Source organism: Leptinotarsa decemlineata, unplaced genomic scaffold (assembly GCF_025532065.1).
Source record: "Leptinotarsa decemlineata unplaced genomic scaffold, Ldec_3_MD MMD2_tig00026316_RagTag_RagTag, whole genome shotgun sequence".
NCBI classification, from domain to species: Eukaryota; Metazoa; Arthropoda; class Insecta; order Coleoptera; family Chrysomelidae; genus Leptinotarsa; species Leptinotarsa decemlineata.
The window spans coordinates 1,026,250-1,049,025 of NW_027412685.1; the positions used below are offsets into that span (position 1 = coordinate 1,026,250).

General features: G+C 36.4%; 1 protein-coding gene across 10 annotated transcripts in view; it reads right to left on the bottom strand.

Annotated features, from left to right (window-relative positions):
• Nucleotides 1-22,776, bottom strand: part of Samuel (SAM-motif ubiquitously expressed punctatedly localized protein) — a 516,854-nt gene that overhangs the window by 153,331 nt on the left and 340,747 nt on the right. The window contains exon 1 of one of the 10 annotated variants that reach the window (XM_074181805.1): nucleotides 1,838-2,136. The exons of 8 other annotated variants lie outside the window; for them this stretch is intronic. The gene's annotated coding sequence lies outside the window, so the exon portion shown is untranslated. Of the gene's footprint in view, nucleotides 1-1,728; nucleotides 2,137-22,776 lie in introns of those variants that run through there. One more of the 10 variants, XM_074181806.1, reaches the window with a different exon arrangement.

Below are 22,776 nucleotides of genomic sequence, written 5' to 3' on the forward strand. Positions count from 1 at the left end.
ACCTTTTGAAAAAATCGTGAGCTGAAAAGTTTCCAGGTCATGACGATGTAAGATACACATAAATTTTTATTTTATGATATCAGGTGTTCTGTAACTATCCACCTGTCACTCTACAAGGTTTCATCATTGAAGCAAAGGAAAGCACGACAAGAAGTGGTACTTCCTGCCAATGAAATATATAGAATTGTGTGAGACTGAATTTAAAAATCATATACCAACTGATTCAGTGATGGATGTAATCTTTTCAATTATTGATATGAATATATGAACTAGTTGGAATTCAATATGTCACTTGTGTGATGATCGCAATATGAAATAGAAAATGGATTTCGAGTTGAGTTGCTGTTGTTTTGATATTTACATATTCTAGGTTTGCCTAATGATTGTTGTTATTCTTCCAATAGATACACGAAATTATAACAAATTTATGAATGTTAAGTTAATTAATTTAGTCCATTCTTTGTAAGATACATTTCATCAATTCTATTTATGAAAAAGTTTAAAACTCTTTTGCGTATATGAATATTCCCATTATGATTTTTTGAATCTAGGATTGAGATTTTAAGCAACAAACTGAACAGCGAGCATTATAATGGTTAGTTCTAGGCATAGTAGCAATTAGAAGTCATATAATCATATAAACCTGTCTTTTATGACAAATTATAGGTATAACAAACAGAATGGCGACGATTGTAGTTATTTCTGAGAGAGTTGGCGTGCTGGTTCAATCAATAAAATCACAGAGTGAAAAAGAGTTGTAATTGATAGAATGATTTGATATTCAACTGCATACTTCAAAACTGAAATTCATAATCTGTTTTCGAATGCAAAGTATGTGGCAAGTACCTACTATTTCATCAGAAAACAATTCAATTTGATACTCATTAACTTTGAGAATTGAACTTAGTCAATCTAATCTTTGCAAATGGATCTTCCGTTATAATCAACTAATATGCATTTAGGTTTGAAACTCAATGGTGTTACTTCTATTTTACCGAAAAGATCAGTGAAATTGTTGCCTTAATAACATGATATTGGTTCAGTATTCAAAATAATAGATGGAATATCAATTATAAAATCATTTTTCGTTGTTGAGGGCTGATTCCAATTTTCGAGATTGAATCTCGATGGATTTTGAGTAAATGATAACTAATTACTAAATATTTTCAGAGACTACAATAGGCGGTCAGACAAGAAAATATGAGAATCAACTAGAATCATGACACTTCATTGTCAAATTAAAACACAAAATTATAAATATATTTTGGATTCATAATCAGATTTTTTTTATTGTTTCTAGTAAAATACCATTATCATCGAAATGAGACTCAGAAATTATGAAAGAAGTACCGTGAAAGTTCACGTAAAGGATGTGAACACAAAATTATTTCAATAAAATGGTTTCTGTGAAAAATCTCCTGTTTGAAAAATCACCTCATCAAAAAACAACTATTTCAGACAAATAATTTCATTGGGTGTTACAAAAATGATTTGTTACATATATTTTTGCTATTTGGAGAAGTTGATTGTGAAGGTTTTTCCTTTTTCCAAGTTGACTCAATTCGAGACATTTGAAAATCACTCTTTACTCACGTAATTTGTTTTTAGAACTAAAGTTGCACAAATCACTATACCAATATTTTCTCTGAACTGAGAAGAAATTATTTTAGATATACTATTCAAGTGCACTGAACAAGGGTTTGGAAAATGTTGAAAATATATACATACAACTTTTCAACTCCATCAAAATATTTATATCCATGGAATTGTGAATTTTTTTTTCTGAAACACTATTTTGAAACACCCAGTGAAATCGTCCAGTCAACTCATTGACAACCTTCGACGAAAAACTGTCCAAGCAACCACGAACTGTCAGCATTTACCACCCAAACTTTGACTCCGCGAACACTTTCGAAATGCCCGGCAAAAAGCGCGCACACTCCACTCAAAAATCAAGCAATCGTGCTTCCACGGACTACCGTGATTCAACTGAGAGAAAAGTTATCAGCAGCCACGGCCGACTCAAGTACGGCAGGTGCAGTAAAGGTGAAATAGTTGATAGTTCGACTTCGGATGGCCTCTACAGGTCGGACGGGCAAAAGCACGCCGATCTAGTGTGCTCTGTTTGCTCCGGTTGCGTCGGCCACCACTCACCGACCGCTGTCATTCATCGGTAGGAGGCTGGCTGCCTTGATTATTGGGAGGTGTGTTGGTTTTTGTTTTCTGCTCGTTGGTGAACAGTTCCGAACCGGGTGACGCGGATATTGCCGACAATTAGCATTGTAACGAGTTAAAAATGGCCAACTGTGATGAATTCTTTACTTTTCTGGTCATATCGAAAGGGAATATATATTTTGTGTTCATAATAAAAAGAGCCAGCGTGAAAAATTCGAAAACCGAGAGAGATCAAAGTTGGTTTGAATAGGAGAAAGATTCACATTCTAGAGCTCATTCACTAGTTTCGTTTTGATTTCTTTTAACATTATTCAAAAAGAAATTGAAAAAGAAACACTTTCTCCTCATCAGTTATAAATTGGGTGTTTTTGCAAAATGTTCGCGAAAGTATCAAACATAATTGAAATTATCTGAATTTTCATATGTCATTTTAATAAGCTCTAAAATGTTCAATTTTTTAGTAGTTTCACCGACTTTGTAGCACTTACGTTTTTGATTTTTTCGTGCTGGCCCTCCTGATCTTGAACACGTTGAATAGGGTAATGATAAAGTTTTTCACAATATTCATAAATCAAATTATTTTCATTTTTCCGAAAACGTTTCATATATTTTTTACTTTTCTGATATTTGCCTATTTTTTAAGGACAAAACACAAGCACTACATGAAAATCCTTAAGGCTCTCTAAGAGCGATGCCTGTGCAAAAGTATCGGTTCACATTGGATTTGAATAGCTGGCTGGCAAAGGTCAGTCCTGGAGACATCTTTGAAGAAAACACTTCATGACGGATATATGAGACTGGAAATATCTTCAGGGGTTACGTTAATAGGTTTTGCTGGAGATGTTTCAATGATTGTGGTAGCTGAAGGTGAGAAAGGGCTGAACGACACAGCCAACTGACTGGACTATAAAGTCCTTGCACCTAGCACAAGAGAAGGCAGAAGCCGCCTTGCTAAATCAGTACAATCCAATTCGATGTTCAGAGAGTCATGATGGAACGAAAATGAAAAGTTGAGTACCTAGGTATCTGGATCGACAAAAAACTCATATTTGTCAGGAAGTGAAAAAACCCTATCTCAATTGATGTCACTCATCATGAGATAAGAGTTCTTCTGAGGGTGGTTCACTCTCAGATCTAATATGCTGCAGCAGCCTGGCATGCGCTACCACGTAACCGCAAGTTACTTTTGAAGTTTGCTGATATTCAGCAGCAGGAAAATTGTATACGGATTTGCTCAGCTCGTAGGACGATAGAACTATATTAAATGAAGCAATAGGGGTAGAGGAAGTACCACCAATAGATCTCCTGATCGAAGAGAGGAATGACAGATGCCAAAGAATGAATTCAACGCCAGAACTGCAGTCAACAATGACTGCATGAAGATTATAATAGCGGTCTGCTAGATTGAAGTGTTCATCTATTTCGAACCTTCGTAAGAGTTTGGTCCTTTCGTCACAGATTGAGTGATGTTTAAAGATCATCAGTGTTATTACTAGGTTGACTGGTGCCTCAGTTATACTTGTTTTCTTATGATAGTCAGTCAGTTTGGCGCATGTTTGGCAATATAGTTGATAATCACTCGTTGAGAGTTCCATTTTCAGATGATTTGACTTTAAGTTTGCACGGACTGGTTATCAGTTATATTAGGAAATGCTTGTTGAAGTTCCAGAAAATCACATACGTTTTTGATACCTCTTGAACATTTACTACAAGGTAAATAAGAGAGGATTTTCCAGCAGAAGATTCACAAACACAAGACGAGATAGACTGTACGGAATCATTCAATCCAGAGCGGTTAGGAGTATTGATTCTACTATTTTAATGCTCACGAAGAGTATTCAACAAGAACTCCAAGAATTCAGAGCAATCCTCTTGTTGTCCTAACGAGTATCTAGTATCTTGTTCATTATATTCAGCGGAAGGAATAATTTCATATAAAACACCCAGAGGAATATATTTGCTATTGCCATGCTACACTGGTTGACGTGTTAAAAAAATAAAAAATCTCCCAAACTAAACATATGAAAACAAGAAGGTTATTGTAACCGCTTGTGAAATCATAATATAAAAAAGTGTGTGCATTAGACCACACGACTGAAGTGAAACTTCCTTAACTCCATCTATATATGTATAATACGCACATGTAGGTATATACTTATACCACAGGGTGTCAATAATATCTTCCTTACCGTAAACAATATGAGGAATCGAAAAACAGGTAAATTTTATTGTCAAGGAGGACACTTTCAAGGACTATTTGTAGCCCTCGTGGTTCAACCGCCTTAGAATTTTAAATAGGAAGGAGGGTCAAGTGGCACATTATTTTGATTGGCGTTCAATTTTTTATTCTCATTTTTGATTCTTATCGCAGAAACTGTACATCCTTTTTTGCTACTTCTGCTGTGAAAACTTTCTGCTCTCAGGCAAAAAATTGGTTCGCAAATTTGAACGATGTGATAGTATTGTTCGTACAGTTGTACCTGTTGGGCTGTTTAGTGATTACTTCAATAAGGGCATGAAAGTGTTAAAATGGTTCACATTCTTCAAGACAGAATTGAAATGATTATAATTTATGGAGAAGTTGGAAAGTGACCATGAAGGCCGGCATCTATTTTTAACGAAAGACATCCAAATTGTAATGTAAGTCACCGGAATGTGCTCGATTTGGTTAATGAGTTTCACGAAACTGTTTCAGTGACAATTAAAAAAAGAAATAACCCAAGAGTACTGAATAAAGTGTCTCACATTGAAGTTTTTGGAACATTTGCCGCAGAGCCCACGAGCTCCTAACGATCAGTATCAGAATTGACGGGAATGTCACGCGAGACTGTAAGAAAAGCCTTGAAAACGCATAAATTTCTTCATCATAAAATGCAGATTCTTGAAAATTTCCAAGAGTATGATTATTATACAAGAATAGTTTTGTGAAATTATGTCTCATCGAGACAGCGATGAGTGTTCATTTTTTTTGAATGTCAATGTGAATAGACGAAATTGTCGCTATTGGAGTGAAGAAAACCGACATATTTTTCGGAAAGGGCATAAACGGCACCCACAAAAAGTTAATGTTTAGGCTGGTACTCTTGGAAATGCCATTATTGGTCTATTACTCTAGAAGAAAACTTGACTGGCAATCTGTACTAGAAATACTTGAAGATACTATCGATCTAATTATAACTGATTCAAATGGATGCAGAGGGTAATGAACTTTTGCAGGAGGATCTGTTACATTTCCAGTTGGACGGAGCGCCACCTCTTTATTTTCTTTTCGTCCGACAGTGGTTAAACGAGAGATTTCCAGATAGATGGATTGGCAGAAGGGGAGCAGTTGTCTGACCTTCGAGATAACCGGATTTAACATTTCTTTCTTCCTTAAAAGGATTTAATACAATAATGCATCTCAGAATAGCTAAGTTCAGAAGGCTATTTTTCGGAAAATGCTCATCAAAAAATAATAAGTCAGGGTAGGTAGGTAGGTAGGTCTGAAGTGAGTGGGTCTATTAGACCCTCCACCGCAACCCGCAAAGGTTTATTGTGGCTCACACCTATTCACACTCGACTAAATAAACCCAGCTTCTTAATAAAGCTGGGTTTATTTGGTGGAGTGTATACCTCTCGAGTATACACTTCGAAAACTCAATAACTTTGGTTTATCATTCCTTCAATGCAAATACTTCTAGTAAATCTCTCGCTGCTTCTATAGTTCCACAGAGACTCACTGTTTAAGAACTCTTTCACTCGGAGAACTGCGTTTATGTGGAATAAACTTCCGTAGAATGTTTTTCCAAGTGAATTTAATCCCCAGCGATTCAAACCCAATGTGAATCGATACTTTCGCACAGGCACCGCTCTTAGAGCGCCTTGAGGGTTTTCCTGTAGTGCTTGGGTTTTGGCCTTAAAAAACAAACTTCCAAATGATGTTGAGCCTTCAAAAACGTAAATTAGATTTCGCAATGAGTAAAACCAAAAAACATCCACATATTTCGACTACAGGATGCTTGGCGAAATGTTAGGAATATGCATGGAATTGATTAGGTTAATTTTACCATTCGCATTCGTGCGGATGGTAAAATGGACCTGATCAACGCTTTAAAAAACTGGGTAATCAAGCTTACACATTCTGATATTGTTGAATTTTCTCATATGTGATTTGTTATCTACCACTAAATTCTGACTAGACTGTCTCGCTCGATAAATTAATTATCTCATTCTTGAGAAGTTTCAATTCATTTTAGATTTTAATATTCATTTATTATTAATTTCAATATTACTAACCATTGTGTAATTATTCCAGGAGCATTGTAGTGATCTGCCTCTTGTCTCAATATTTTTGGATACAAAGTAATTATTGTGATAATGAATATATAGGTCAGACGTCAACATTACTGAAAGACCTTGTTTCATCGCATGAAAGTGATAATAGATTACATCCGGAGAAATGTGCTCAGTGTGTCCTTCAAAGAAGGACATTTAATGAATTAAAATTCAACGAATATTCTCACAATTGAAAAAATTAGTCAAATAGATTCTTTCTGGAAATGCTTTCCATCTCTCAGTCGATCAATTGCCTCAACAAAATGACATTCAACATCTCAATTCAGATAGATAATATTTATGAATTTGTTCCCCTAGTTTGTGATCAATACAACAGTTTTCATTTAAATTTGCTCTGGATTATATGAGAGACAGTTTCAATTTTCCTTGAAATAACATGGTGCCATCCACGTGCTTTGTTTCACCTATTAATTATCAAATTGCACAAATCAATATAATGCAGAGTACAATAGACTGCTGGTTGACACTGGAAGTTACAGCATTCTGGAAATGACCTCTGGCATTATGCCTCCAACTGTCAACTACGAATTACCTTATACAGTACTGTTCCCGAGTACAGAGAACTAGAACCTCTGGGAGATGGAAATATTAGGAGCAGATAGTTGTTGATTCACAGATAAATCAAAAACATCTTCAGGTTCTGGTGCAGGTGTTTTCAGTCGCAGACCCAGAACAGAAATATCAACCTGCCTAGGAATCTATGCCGCTGTATTTCGAGCGGAAATCCATGCTATTGAATTGGTTGCGGAGAGATTGCCAAAATCCAACCTCATACACAAGTCAATAAAAATATTCTCGGATAGTCAAGCGACATTGGAAGCTCTTGGCTCCTACCGAGCAATGTCTAAATTTGTAGCAAATTGACAAAAACGACTTTCCTCAATAGGAACACCTAACAAATTGTCTCCGGTCTGGATTCCTGGCCATACTGTCCTGGAAGGCAATGCAGCTGCTGACTTCCTTGCAAAGGAAGGTGCTGCAAGCACCTTCACCAGAAAGTGTCATTGGCATCGCTTTAGGCTTTGCCAAACAAACATGAACACCTGGATGCCAAAGTGATTTATGACTTATGGCAAAATCTTGGCTCACGCCAAGGCGTTCATTCACCCTTTGAAATCAAGCAGTTGTTGGACTACAGTAGGGATGAACTACGATGTCTAACAGGCCTACTCACAGGTCACTGTCGTCTGAAGTATCATATGCATAGACTCGGAAGACAGTGTGTATCGCCTTTGTTTGGAAAATGATGAAACAGCAGAGTACATACTTTGTGCCTGCCCCGCTGCGGACCGAGTCAGGTTTTCAGAGTTTGGCAGAGTCGCACTCTTACCATCTGACCTGAAAGATCACTCACCATATAAATTAATCGGCTTCGTTCAGAAGCTGAGTTTATTTGGTCGAGTGTGAATAGGTGTGACCCACAATAAATCTTTGCGGGTTACGGCGGTTACTTTTATTGGGTAAAAAAAATTGAATAGGAAGCTTCAGATATGATGTAAATATAATTTCAAATATTTCAACTTTGCCTAAATAATAATTTAATTTTCTCAATATAACAGTAAGTTATGCCTTTCTAATTAATAATATCGTGTTTTTATCATATATGATAAATTTGAAGTTTTTCCCTGATGATGATAATAAAACTTATGGAAATATTGGAATACTTTGAGTTATAAGAGTGCACTTCCGTTATGCTGCTTAGCCAAATAACGTCATACTCGTAGTTTTGGTCTTGATTGGTCAGCAAAGACTACCTTTAACTACCTTTTTAGGTGAACAGCAGACGGAAGTGTATTCTTATAGTAGTAGTAGTATAGTACTCTAGATATTATAATATTTCGATAAAATTCATTAAAGAAAAGTGTTCAAGAGGTTGACCGTGTCAAAAAGAATGATAAGTTAGTAAAATAAGATAAGTCCCTAAGATAAAACAATAATTACATAAATTAAAGAAACGTATTGAGAATATTCGAAAATATTCGAAGTTATAAAGTCAACAGGTAAACGCATAATATTACTGTTTAAAAGAAAGACTGGTAATGTAATAAAATATGTAAATCCATATTCGCCAATTTGTGCACACAACCCGGCTTTTCACTAAATTACAACATTCCGAACCAACTCTAAATTATTGATCTCTGTCAGAAATAATTGATGATCGGTTAAAATCCAAACAACGTTTATTAGCATATCGACCGAAAATGAAGCAAAAAGAGACGCCGATAAGTCATAAAAATTTATATACAAATTAACATTCACAAATCCGAGCGGAATATACCTGTTACATATTTTACAACCTCAGCAAGACATACGGTCGTGCGAGAAGCCTCGTTCGAAGCGCGAATCGAACTTTTGACGTATGTCGTCTATTGATCCTTCGAGAGTACCTCCTGTTGAGCGCTATCGTCACTTTGCTTAAATTATGTCCACAGCCTCTTTGCTCAGAGACGGATTCAGTGATTTTGAAACTCACGACTTCAATTATTTGCATCACATTCACTTAATCTCGAGTTGAGTTCTGATACATATTTTTCTCGACTCTTCATTGATCAATGATTAGTGTGTATCTACAGGGTGACAAGGACTAGTTGAATATATTTCAAAAAGTACCTACAGCGATTTGAAACCTAAAATTTTTTGATGAGCTGGAAGTTTCGTCCTCTAGAAACTTCTAGGACCGTCCAGATCATTCGAGAGTCTTCAAGAGCATTTCACCAAATACCATAACAGCTCAGAACATTCTGGTGGACAGTTCGGTATTGATCTGGAACGTTCGGGAACATCCCTCTATTCTCCACCTATGAAGAAGGTTCCCGTTTTCACATGAAATATATAAAGGCTAGATTTTTTCCCCTCTAGAATGTACTAGAGCAGTCCAGAACAATCGGAACATTCTGAAATGTCATGAATGTTCGGGAACAACCAAGATCATTATGTCACGATCAAAAAATATGGTGTGATAACCCTGTAACCCCCATTTAAGAAGGTAGTTCTCGTTTCAACCTGGAGTGTATGCTTTTGAAAATATAGGGGATGGAAATTTCGCCCTCTGCATATTTCTTGAACAGTTCAGAACATTGTAGAGTATTCGAGAGCGTTCTTTATAATTCCAGAATCTACTGAAACATTCTGTAATCTGCAAGGATATGGTGTGATAACCCTGAAACCCCTATCCAAGCAGGTAGTTCTCGTTTCAACCTGGCGTGTATGCTTTCGAAAATATAGGTGCTGGAAATTTCGCCCTCTACAAATTTCTTGAACAGTTTAGAACATTGTAGAGTATTCGAGAGCATTCTTCATAATTCCAGAACATACTGAAACATTCTGCAATGTTTTGAAAAAATCTGGAAAGTTCGAGAACCTCCCGGAACATCTCAGATCATTGTTTATAATTTCAAAAGAGTCTCGATTGCTGTGGACGGTTCTGTAACATTGTAGAGCACTTTTCGTGTTGGGAAGGTGTACCCACTGGTAGAGGTACATGGAGAAATACACGTCGACCTCCTATAATTTGAAGTCTATCCATTCATTCCGACTACCCCACAATCTCATATCAACCAAAGCGAAGCCGTGTACCTCACTGTTCATAACTATCAGTCTTAATTTAGAAATGGATTAGTACATATCTACCTCAAAAACACAAAACAAAAATACGACCTGGTTGTACCAAATCATCTAAAGAAAAAATTAGTTCAGGCCAGTCTCAACTCCCTACACTGTTGGTTAATGGACTGACAACTACCAGAAAACAACTACTCCTCTGGTTAATACCACGAAGGGCGTTGGATTACATCTGACAGATGTCAGTGCAGTAATCTTCACTGAAATATTTTCTGCATATGCTGTTGGTGATTCAGGCAGTTGTATCGTCATTCCATTTCGATTCCAGGACATCGGCTGCGGATGCACATCTTCACTGGCAGCACGAGGTTGCATATCTTAATAAGGATTTAGAAGTAATTTTCAATTGGGGTGGAAGTAATCAGGTTCAATTCAATGTCACAAAAACCCAGATATCGGTTTTCTTCAAAAAAATGTCTCCGAACCGGATATAATAATGTTAAGTCAGACAATTCTACTTTTTGCTTCGATAACTTTGTTGGGGGAAATGGACACCAATATGTCTTGACACAATCATGTCGCTGGAATTACAAAAGCCGCTTCTCAAAAGCTTGGAACGCGGTTCCGAACCAGAAAGCTGTATACACCTCAGTAACTTTTGATGCTTTATAAAGCTCTTATCAGACCTTCTCTGTCATGTATGGAGCTCTGCACCTATGCATACCCTGAAGCTGCTAGATTCCATCCAGATAGTCTAGAACATTGAAGGAAAGTCGGAGATTTTTCTCTCTTTTGAAGATACTTCCACGGGAAGTGTTCAAGTGACTTGGCACATTCGATTCAACCAAGAGCGGTACATATCAGAAATACGCGATGGAGTGCTCATCGTTTTCAAGTTCAACTCAGTACACCTCAAACCATTTTTGAAATGCTTGAGAATATTCACTTCATAATTTTCAATTTCATGTAATTTTTAACATTTTTACAAACATTCAACATCATCATTGAGTCACTATAAATGTGAACAATTTTCAATTTTTATACTAAATAAAATATGGAATATGCATTTCAGTGTATTTTTTGTGATTTTTTCAATTCCCATGACAAAACATTCAATTTTTCAACCTACAACTATTCATCAACATTGATTTTATTGTTTTTTGGTCGTCCCACACTTCAAGTTCTCTATAAAATTTATTACTTCAGCTCGTTATAGAATGATATTCGTGCTGAAAGTTGCGAGTTCTTTATTTAATCTTTGAGAGGATTGAGAATGAAAAAAACAGAAAAAGTTATCAATATCAATTTGAAAGATAAAATTTTAATTGAAGCATCAATTGAACAAATAATTGAATTAGATTCAAATATTTAATTGGATAGGGTCAAGTACGCCTCTGTTTCCATTGCGCTAGTTTTTTCTCATTTTATTCATCTGAACTCGTTCTGTTGACCAATAAGCTACTGTTATCCATTTCTTTCCGTCCTTTTTCATTACGCTACCACCGTCTTCTTCTTACATCGCTAATATCTGACTTTAGTTCATCTCACTCTTGACAGGTAAGGTCACTGAAGCATCTCATTCTCATTAAAATTGCTCTCTCCTTCTTGGCTCACGTACAAAGGTCGGGAATTTTTTACTGATTCTTTGACCAATAATTTCATCCTGGGCAGGTACAGGTTGAAGCAGTAGCGGCTCGTGACTTCTGAAGAGGCCGCAAGGTATAATTTATGAAGTAATTGGTGACGGATCTGGTAAATGAGATACTGTCATATTCATTCAGAGAGAAGGCATATTTTGATATCTCCGGAAAATCTAAACCGGTGGCAAAACTCTCAAATAGATGACTTTTGGGGTAGAGGCCATTTTTTGTGAAAATAAGATGTGAAAATTATTATTTTCAATTACTTTCTCGTTCTCATCGTGAAAAAAAATCAAAGTGTTTATTATGTAGCTTCTGAGTGGTTCTTTGAACAACGGAATATGTCGAAAATATTGAAAGTGACTTTTCGAAGAATAATACTGTTAAAAAATGAACGAGAAAAGAATTCATTTCAAATCAGAATAGATTGTATGTTTAATAACACAAATTGGATTATTTTTCAATACAGTAAAAACCTTAAAACACTATGATAGCGATGCCTAGGTGGCAAATTACGTTATATTCAAATTGGTGTGGTTTACAGTGATTTCAAAATGAAATAGTTCTCAAAAATTGCTGTTCTAGGTGTATCGAGTTGAATATTGAAGCAATAGGTGAGCTCATGTCAAAAATCCCAAGAAACGATTTTGAAAATAAGTACTAGAAAAAAATGAAAAAAATACATGAAATTTTATCAAGACTCTACTGTAATACAAAGGAAGTCTCGAAAAGGAACTAGGCATCATCAAAAATGACTTTCAATGGAATGGTTACTCCAAAGTGATGATAGAACAGGCTTCAGCTAGAAGACAGCATGAGCTCCACAAGAAAGAGAAGCCGCCACAAACAGTGCTTGTACTTCCCTACATCAGAGTATTGTCGGAAAGGATAAGAAGGATTGGGTCCAGGTATAACATCAGAACCTGTTTCAAATCTGGGAACACTATCCGTAGCAGCCTCACGAAAACCAGGCGACCAAACGGGGACTGCGATTCCAAGAATTACATTTACTGAATACCCTGAAAGTGCGGAGAATCACACGTCGGTGAAACCAAGTGGTCATTGAAAGTTTAGGAGAAAATCCAAAGAAGTCGCATTTATATTGTTCAACAACACATTTAGCCAAACTAGCGTAGAGATACGTAACATATGAAAACCTCTAATCAAGCGGAACACGACCAACTCCCGCTAAACGGTCAATTTCTGCTAAAACCGATGAAGCGGAGAGAGGGAAGAGAGGATAGGTGAAAGCACTCGAATGACCTATAAATAGTCAGATCTCTGAGGAATAAGTCCAGTCCTCCGTTAAAAGATGAACAATCTCACCCCATCTCACCCCAGCCAGGTAGGGGTACACCGTCAAGGGCGGCACTGATGTCTGAGGACATTCATGTCGCCATCCCACCATCAGTCATGACCCATTTGTCCCTCTGACAAACATCAGTTGAAAGGGTAAGGGAGCCAGGCTCCAACCTGAACCATGACGACTTTCCACATAAGTCCAGTTATCACCCGAAGACGAATGTGGATACTAACAATCGAAATGCAGTGAAGTAACTTTGTTTAGAATCTTTAAATTTTTAATTTTCATTTCTTGTTAGTTTTTTAAATTTTCATCTAGTGTTAATAGTTTTTTTTTATTTTTTGGTTGTTGGTTGTCTTTTATTTCATTTCAATTTCAGTTTTTTGCTTAATATAATTGTTATTTTTCAGCTGACGGTTTTAATTTTTTTAATGATTGTTTCAGGGATTTTCAAATCAATTTATATCATATTAGACAGTGGAAGTCCGAACTTATGAAATAGTCCATAAATACTTTGCCGTCTCCGAATCGTTTCTATAATTTGGTAGACTTTGGGTTGCTAGGGACTTGCTATGGGAATTATTCAATACTGAAATGTTTATTCCTGCGTTGGAAAAACTGCATAGAACTTTAGAAATGCTGTATGACAAAGATGCACAAAATGGAACGGCTATCCAAGTCAGATAAGAAGGTAGCCAAGATGGTATCAAAATTACTGAAGAAAAGTAAAGGAAATCGATTCAGTATGTTAAAAAAAAAGCTTTCGTTTCTCAAATTTATGTTTGATGATGGAGAAGTAGGAAGTCAAAAAGTTTCTTCCCAAAAAATCGAATCTTTCACAAAAATATTCTTTCTTAAACTAAATTAACTTTTCTTCGATATATCTGATTTTACTTCGATTCTTTGGCAGCTCCTCACTTTTTGTGTAATTGTTCCTAGATATGAACATGTATAAATTAACAACATTTTTGGATTTTCTCAAATGCATTTCAATCTATCTAGATTTCAATATTTGCCGCATTTGCAGACGATATGTCTGGCAAAAAAGCTACAGAACACTGCTAATAAAATCGAAAAGAGCCAATAATAGGTTGTGGAAGCCTACACATATATTGAAAGATTTGACAGTCGAAGTCTTTTTGTTAAAAAATATTCACTACTACAATTAACTACCTTTTCAATAAAATGAGAGTCACTTTTCTAATTTATTTTCACAATCGCCGCCACTGAATAAGAGCGCCTTTTTCCGATTTTATATACGAGTGTATAATGAATCATGATAAGCGGTTTTAGATATCGAGATTCGTAGTGTACCAGCTACACGGCTTGTACTTTTTATGTGTTATTTCATTCATAATTCCATAAGAAATGAAAGGGGTTGGGTTTGATAAACTGACTGACATATTATCGGCTTCGAAGGCCGATAGTAAAAGGAAGTGATGGAAAACAAATGGATTAATAATGGTTACAGTTTATTCATGAGGTCTTCCAAAAATATTTAATGTTTCCAACATTTAATGATTTGATTTTTAATTATAAATACTGACGTCGGAAATCGGCAAAAAAAAGGTACAGAAAAAATAGAATAAATCCTCAACGCAGCGAGACAGAGCGAGTTTAATTACATCATATTATTCCTTTCGAAACATAGTCAAATTAAGCCAAAACTGAAATCAAAGCACTTGAGAAGGATTCTATAGAATTCAAACCTAACTCTCGTGAAAATTTGAAGTTTATGATTGCCACACACACATACTCATCTACGCCATCGAAAATAATTGCAACTCCAATTTTTTCAATTGGATTAGGGATTCAGTGAATGATAAAAAGGGTTTTGGATCCACTGTCCATTGTTGCACCGCTTTTGAAAATTCCTTTAGTCACACGACTCGAGTCTTTTGAACTTTTTTTTGTGCAAATGAAAAACGAACTGCACCCCAGTCCACCTGACTCATTGGTGGACCTGCGAAGATAAATCATTAATGTATGTCGAGGAGTGCGATCAAAAATGCTCCAAGCAAAGGTTTGAAGCTAACTTGTATTATTGTATGGAGAGTGACGGACAGTATTTCCAGCATTCACCTGATTATCATGTAGGGTTTTTACTACAACTATTCAGTTTAGAAACATTTTATTTCTGTATTGATTTTTATTTTTGAATTATAAATTCTTGTTAGTAAATTATTTTTTCATAACTCTATTATCGAGCAGTCGTCCAAAATATCTATCTGCTTGGGTTTTTATGTTAATTCTTTTATTACTTATCATTTTCGTTTTTTCTCATCGCATATCATTGGAATGAAAAAAACAGATGAATATTTAGAAGGAAACCATTTGGGATGTTTCGAGTAAGTACTCATGATTAACACTTTTATGGATTGAGACGAGGGCCCAAGTGGTTGACCCTTCTCGAATATATTTATGACCCCGATCATATTGTCAAGGATGATTATTCGAAAGTGACTTCGAACACATTTTTAGCCGAGGCATTCATTCATGCTGTTCAGGGATTTCGGCCGGGAACTAATTCAAATTCTGATTCTCGTCGCCACGAGGTTACACTGTTATTTTCTGTTTATTCATTTGTTGGTGTTATTGATGAATTTTATTATTTGTAGTCGCGACAATTACATTGAGTTTCAGTCCTCGAAGAGGACTGGGGTATATATTAAGCCAACGTCAGAGAGTTCAGAAAAGTCTGCAGACGAAAGCAAAGAGAAGCCTGGAGAGCCTATTGTGAGGCAGTCGAAGACTTCCCACTAGCTTCTAGGCTACAGAAGGCACTCTCAAATGACCATCATAAGAGTATCGGCATCCTGACGAGGGAAAATGGCAACAAAGCCGCCAACCTCCAGAAGAGTGCTGAGATTCTTATGGAAACTTACTACCCAGGTTCTGTCATTCCTGGAACGACGAACTGGGTGGATGTACCAACAACACCCTCACAATACGACTGGCAATATGCTAGTGCAGTCATTGATGAGGACAAAATAAGATGGGCTATATCGGGCTTTTCCCCCTTCAAGTCACCAGGACCTGACGGTATAAGACCAGCCCTACTTCAGTAGGGACTGGACACTCTTATGCCGCACCTGGTTGGAATATTCAGAGCCTCACTAGCTCTGAGGTATATTCCCAGTAAGTGGAGAGAAGTAAGAGTAGTATTTACTTACCAGGTAGGATGGACTACACCCTACCAAAAGCATTTCGACCAATTAGTCTCACATCGTTTTTCTTAAAAACCATGGAGAGGCTATGTGAGCGGTACATAAGAGATGAAGTACTAGTTCACAACCCACTTCATCCAAATCAGCATGCATATACTCCGAGAAGGTCTACTTCACCACGTGGTTGGCAGAATCGAGAGATCATTGGAAACTGGGTATATTCATAGATATCGAGGGCGCGTTTGATAAAACAACCTTTCCAACAATTACCCAGCAACTATTCTCCAATAAGTATTAATGTAGAAGACATCACAGTGAAAGAACTGGTCATGAGGGGATGTCCACAGGGAGGGGTCTTATCACCCATTCTCTGGAACATAGTTCTGGATACCCTGATTATTCACCTCAACAAAAATGGATTCTACACAATTGCATACGCAGATGACAAAGTTATCTTGCAGACCGGCAAATTTGTGAACACACTGTGCGATAGAGTGCAGGATGGGCTCAAATTGATAGAATAATGGTGTGAGGAACAGTCACTGTCGATCAATCCCAAGAAGACTGAGATGGTCCTTTTCAACAGAAAAAGAAGTTTAACGGGCTTAAAACCTCCCGAAAGCTTCAAAAGCAAACTAAACTTCTCTGAAGAGGTAAACTACCTTGGTACCATCCTTGACAGGAAGTTAACATGGAACTCTCATCTACAGAGTAGAGCAAAAAGAGCATACGTGTCTTATGAGCAATGTCGGAGGACAGTGGGACGCGCATGGGGTCTTTCACCCCGTGTGGTCACCTGAATCTACACTGCAATAATAAGACCTATGTTACCGTTTGGAGCCAAAGCATGGGGACCGAAAGTTTTACAAGCAACGGCCATCCAAAGATTATACCGAATACAGCGAATGGCTTGTTTAAACATCACAGGAGTCATGAGAACAACACCAACCGCGGCAGTGGAATTAATCACGAATATGACCCCTCTTGATCTGTACGTTAAGGAGGTTGCGTTGATGGCCGTGGTACGATTGCGCACGGCTGGTGTAAACCTCGAAGTAGGATTGGGTCAATTGAGGCTGGGCCTGTTGCAGAAAGCGCTTACTGCGCAACCTCTGCTGCAGGCAACAAGCGATACACTTGAACCCAGGTTTGTGTTTAATAAACCCTACAAAATACAAATAAAGCAGAACATATAGTCAGATGATACAAATGCAATACGGATTTACACAGACGGCTCAAAAACCAAAGAAGGCTCAGGGTGTGGAGTGTACTCCGGATCACTAAGCCTAAGAATTAAGTGGGGAATGGGAAGAAATACCAGCGTGGTCTAAACAGAACTGGCTGGTATCTCAATCGCCACAAAAGAATTAACCAAGAAAGGAATTTCTGGCAAAAACATAACAATCTGCACTGACAGCAGACAAGCCCTATTAGCATTGAACAGACAACGTATAACCTCAGGGTTAGTACTAGAGTGTCACCAAGATGTAGCCAAAGCCTCGGTAGATAATAACATTATCCTGAGGTGGTAAAAGGACACGACAGGAGTAAAGGTAATCGCATTGCCGACTTTTTAGCCAAGGAAACGGCTGGACTAAGAATTTTAGGACCCAGTAGCACCTACGGCCTGATGACTTCGACAATTGTGGAACTAGTCAAGTGTTACACCCATGCTCAATCCTTAAAGAGATGGGACGAAACCAAAGGATGTAATCTTGTCAGGATCACCTTGGGTGACCCTGGGAAGCTGGCGCCTAAGGAATATTTGGCAATGCCCAGGAAAAATCTACGTCTAACAGTAGGATTTCTGACTGGTCACTGTCAACTAAGGAAACACCTTCATAATATGGGGCTGGTGGACACACCTCAATGCGGGATGTGTGAACAGAAAGATGAGACTGTCAGGCATGTCCTGTGCGAGTGCCCGGAGTTATCATCAATAAGAGTGTGTGTGTTCGACGAGTCTTGGCCTACACCTGCCGATATAAAGGAGATGTCTCCAAGTGACCTGTCCACCTTCCTGGAAAGAACAGGATGGACGATGACCTAGGAGGACAACTCCTCGGGAGGATGTACAATGGGTTACATTTGCCCTAAGTACTGTGGGCTTACACTCACCCTCCCTACTCTACAAATACAGACCTATAAAGTGACGAGGAAGAAGTATATTTTGCAGAAGACCAAATGTTTATTCTATTTGGCCAACAAATAGGGGATTTTCTACTCATTTATTGCGACAAATTTCTTCAATTTCCCGAATTTGGTATTGTGTTCGTGGCTTTCCATCAGAACAACATCTTTTTCTTCCAGTTACTGGTGATCTGTAGGCATTGTCTTACAAACTTTCTTTTCATTATCGATAGTTGGCCCAAAACTCATATGGAGCTTCTGAAGTGTACCTGTGGTGTGACCAGCTGGTGCAATTCCATTATCTCGTTAAGAGAATCTTTCACTAGCGATAGTGAAAGACATCGTGGTGGAACTGAGTCCAGCAAGTTTTGGCAATTGCACCATGCTTGCATATTCACTGCCAAACAGGTGAATCTCCTCATTTGAACTATCTTCTTATCAGTTTTTAGATCATCTTTCTTCTGGCTTTCTCTCAACTCATATACTGTCCGTAGGTCTGGTCTCTATGAACTCGATATTACAGTTGCATGTATCGGTTACCGATTTCTTTTTCTTCAAGGTTGCATGTTCTGCACTTTTTCTGATACCAGTATCCAATTTGAACATCGTCAATCTACAAAACATATACATTCTACTGTGCAATTATTATGAAAGCAACCCCTCTTTTCGAGGTTGGTAATCTGTTCCTTTTCTCTATGTTGGCGACCTGTGCTTTCTCTCCGATATTAGCCATTATTTGTTTCTCCTCGCATCAGTGTCGTTTCTTGTGCTTGGCTTCATTCTAGAAGCAATTCGTTCTTTTTTCTAATTCAGTTGATTTTTTCTTCGACATTACAAAAAATTTACTATGTCGCGGAAGGCCTTTACTAGTATATCAATCTACTATACAAAATGTTTCTCAACTATTGTTGTCCATGCTGACACTTTATTGTAGTCGTACTCTGAGTATGTACATGCCTGAGGAAGCTATTGTACATATTATATGTTTAAAATATGTTTTTCCGTTAACCAGCTATCGCACCCCTACGAACGACAACCCTTAGAAGTCGAAACTTGTGCGAGCTAAGGACTAACGAGGTTTTACCTCGACAGACAGTAAAAATTTCACAATATAAAGTGTTACTTGATTAAGGTATAAATTTTCATCAAGTTACGGCCAATTCTATCACATACCTAAAACTACTTTTGATTTGAATTAATCGAAGAATATTTTTGAAATTATGGATTCATTACAGAAGAATAATTGAAACATTGGTGAGAATAACCTGTGAATTCGTATTGCCCGGCACTCATTACTTTTACCTATCTCTAGTAAATTTTCGACGGATAGTTGACCACTTCCATGACGATAAATTTGTATCACATAGTTCAAGAGCAAAAAATGCGTGGGTCCTCCTTAATACATCACATCGTAGTTTCTGTGCAAAAGACTAACTTCATTACATTGTACCACTGCACATCCTCATTGTAATCATCAATTGCACAGAGTGACATTCAAAATCATCCCATGGGACCCAATTTTGAGTCGTCACCTTGTGACCATGTGCAATTTCATTGTACAAGTACAATTTTATTCAAGTGATATGAACGATTTTGCCGTTTAAAGTGTAGCAATATGTACAAACATTTTCAATGTGAAGAATCAGGCATTGTATGCAGATACCTAGTCATAATCTTCATCATGGTAAATCGAAAAGCCATCATAAAAAAATGTACAACTTCGAGAGAAACTTCTTCTGTTAGTTAGAACTTTTCTAAAGACGGCAGCTTACTACGCGTATAAGGTGAATTTCTAGGAAGAGACCGAGTAAATATTTATTGGTAAACTTTTCGCAAAATGTAAATACCGATAAAAACAAATCAATGCAAACACTTGCAACTATTGATCTTCAGCTTCAATTATTAGAAAGCTTCCTATAAGAATATTCAAAGATACTTTTCGTGATCGATGTGACCTTATCTTCCCATGACGAACCATGCTGCTATAAGTCAGATAATCCAATGTGACAAGTCATGAATTTTCTCACCATACTATCTGGAATGGAAGCCTGACTAGCTGATTTACATTCCCATTAAAGAAAGGAGCCCACATAAATTTCTGATATCTAACAGAAAACATTCGATTATTAGTCGCTATCAATTGATTCCCAGAGCATGTTCTAAATTTTTTTGAATAAATAAATATTTAAACGCACACTTTTCGGCAACTTTACATTTTACTAAAATGTCGTGGGAATGGCCATACTTGGGTTATTAATTAAAATATGTTGAATTGATAGAAATGAAATTTTTATTTTCAGATCTGATCTTCAATCTATATTCGTTACAAATTCCATGAGAACCAGTTTTTGAATGAATTGACGATCAAGGAATTAGTAAAAGCACACATTCTCCTGATTATGTTTTACGCGCATCATGCCGTATATTAACCTCGATTTAATGGTTCCTAGGTTTAACAGTTCATTAGAAATTTCTACATTCTCGCAGGAATTTGTTATAGAATATTTTCAGAGTAATCATAACTTATGTTCAGAGTCTCAAAACTTGTAACAAAAAGATACATGAATTGATCACATAAAATCAAACCTTCATATACTACCACTCTCAATTTTTTGTACGTGAACTGAAAAATGTTTTTTTCAGTTCACGTACAAAACTATGGTCAATTTATCATTCAGTACCATTCAGGGTTTTGAACAATTTTGGAACAATCATGAAAATGATTGATAATGCAGGAAATTAGTGCATTAGTGAATTCTATGTTCTCTTTTCATGAATGAGTTTCATATGATATTTAACGCGAATTAGAGTGTATTTGGAAAATAGTTGAACCTGAAGATATTTCAATTTTATTCAGTCAAAACATTATTTTACAACCCCATATCATTTATAAACTATATACTTGTGATATACTGTTTGGAATCTTTGGTGTGGTGTGGTGAGGTGTGGTAATACTACTGGAGTGTTTTCATTACACCAAACCGTCATTTTACTACCTCGACACGTGTTTCGATCACCAACTAACAGTTAGTTTAATCTTCCTCTTGAAGATGATCACTTGGTGATCGAAACACGTGTCAAGGTAATATTCATTTATAAACTATATAATGAAGATATGAATTTGTGAGAAGAAATTTTCGAAATAGCTAAATAATCTGACTTGAATACCGATCTGAAAATGTCGACAGGAATGTACAACGAAATATTTCAGTTACTTTACCCAACAAATGAGGAATATCTATAACAAATATTTACAACAAATATTTTGCTTGCTCGTTGAATTATTTGATTACGTTTGTGTAGAGACATTTTCGATATTTGCCGTAAAAGAGGATGACGTCATAATTTGATCCGATCTAATAGGTAGTTATTAGAAAATTATAGTGTGTGAATCAAAACAAATAAGCAAATGTACTTTTTCTGTTACTAAAAAGATTATTATTTTTAATGTATATGACGCTCACATAGATCAATATCCTTTATATACTAATAATACTCGGATGGAATCCTTCGCAAATGAATTGAGTTTCAATTTCATCTGTATATATATTCAAGAATGATAGAAAAAATTAAGATGTGAAATCACTAATATCATGTTTAGGAATAAAAACGGCGCCTGTTGACAAAGTGGCAGTTAAAAGAATAGTAAATTCTTTTTAATTTAAGAAAGAAATACCGAGGATCAAAGTATGACAAAGTGATAAAAGACGTCAAGAAGACCATAAGACGTTAAGAATACATTTGAAAATATCGATTCCCAAAAATGACTCAAATGTATTGAACATGTTATAAAAGAAGAGTCCAATATGTGCAAATTAGACCATTTAGATGAGGAAACTGTAGAACAATTAATCCTAACATTCGACGGAGGTTCATCGGTTTTATCTGATGATAAAACATTATATCTTCTCAAATAAAAACCAATATTTATCATTATAAGAGTATATCAAATTATAATGTTATATCAATATCAATTGAATATAAATAAATGAACATAGTTATTGGTTTCAACAAGTATTTTGATCAAATACCCAAAAGAACGACATTGCAGGTAATAAAACAACCCGAACGCTTATAATTTGTTTGCGATTCAAAATCAGGGTGGACCCGGTAAAGTATTATAAATCCACCAATACGAACTGTGAAAAATCATAACGAAATCACAAAATGTTGTTTGAGCACCCTATCTGCATTTATTACTTTTTACTATCAAGAAACAGAGTCTAATAATGATCACTCTTATTATAGGAAAATGGTTAATTATGTTTACGATGGGAAAAATAGCGTAGGAGAATTTTAAACGTTTTATATTACATATTGAACAAACAACATCTCAATAATTTCATTTATTTATTTATATAGGTTAAACCCCATTACAATGTGAAAATTTCACAGAAAATAAGCATTCAGGATATAAAATTGAAATTAAAACTTGTTACTTACTACCTTATATAAACAATAAACA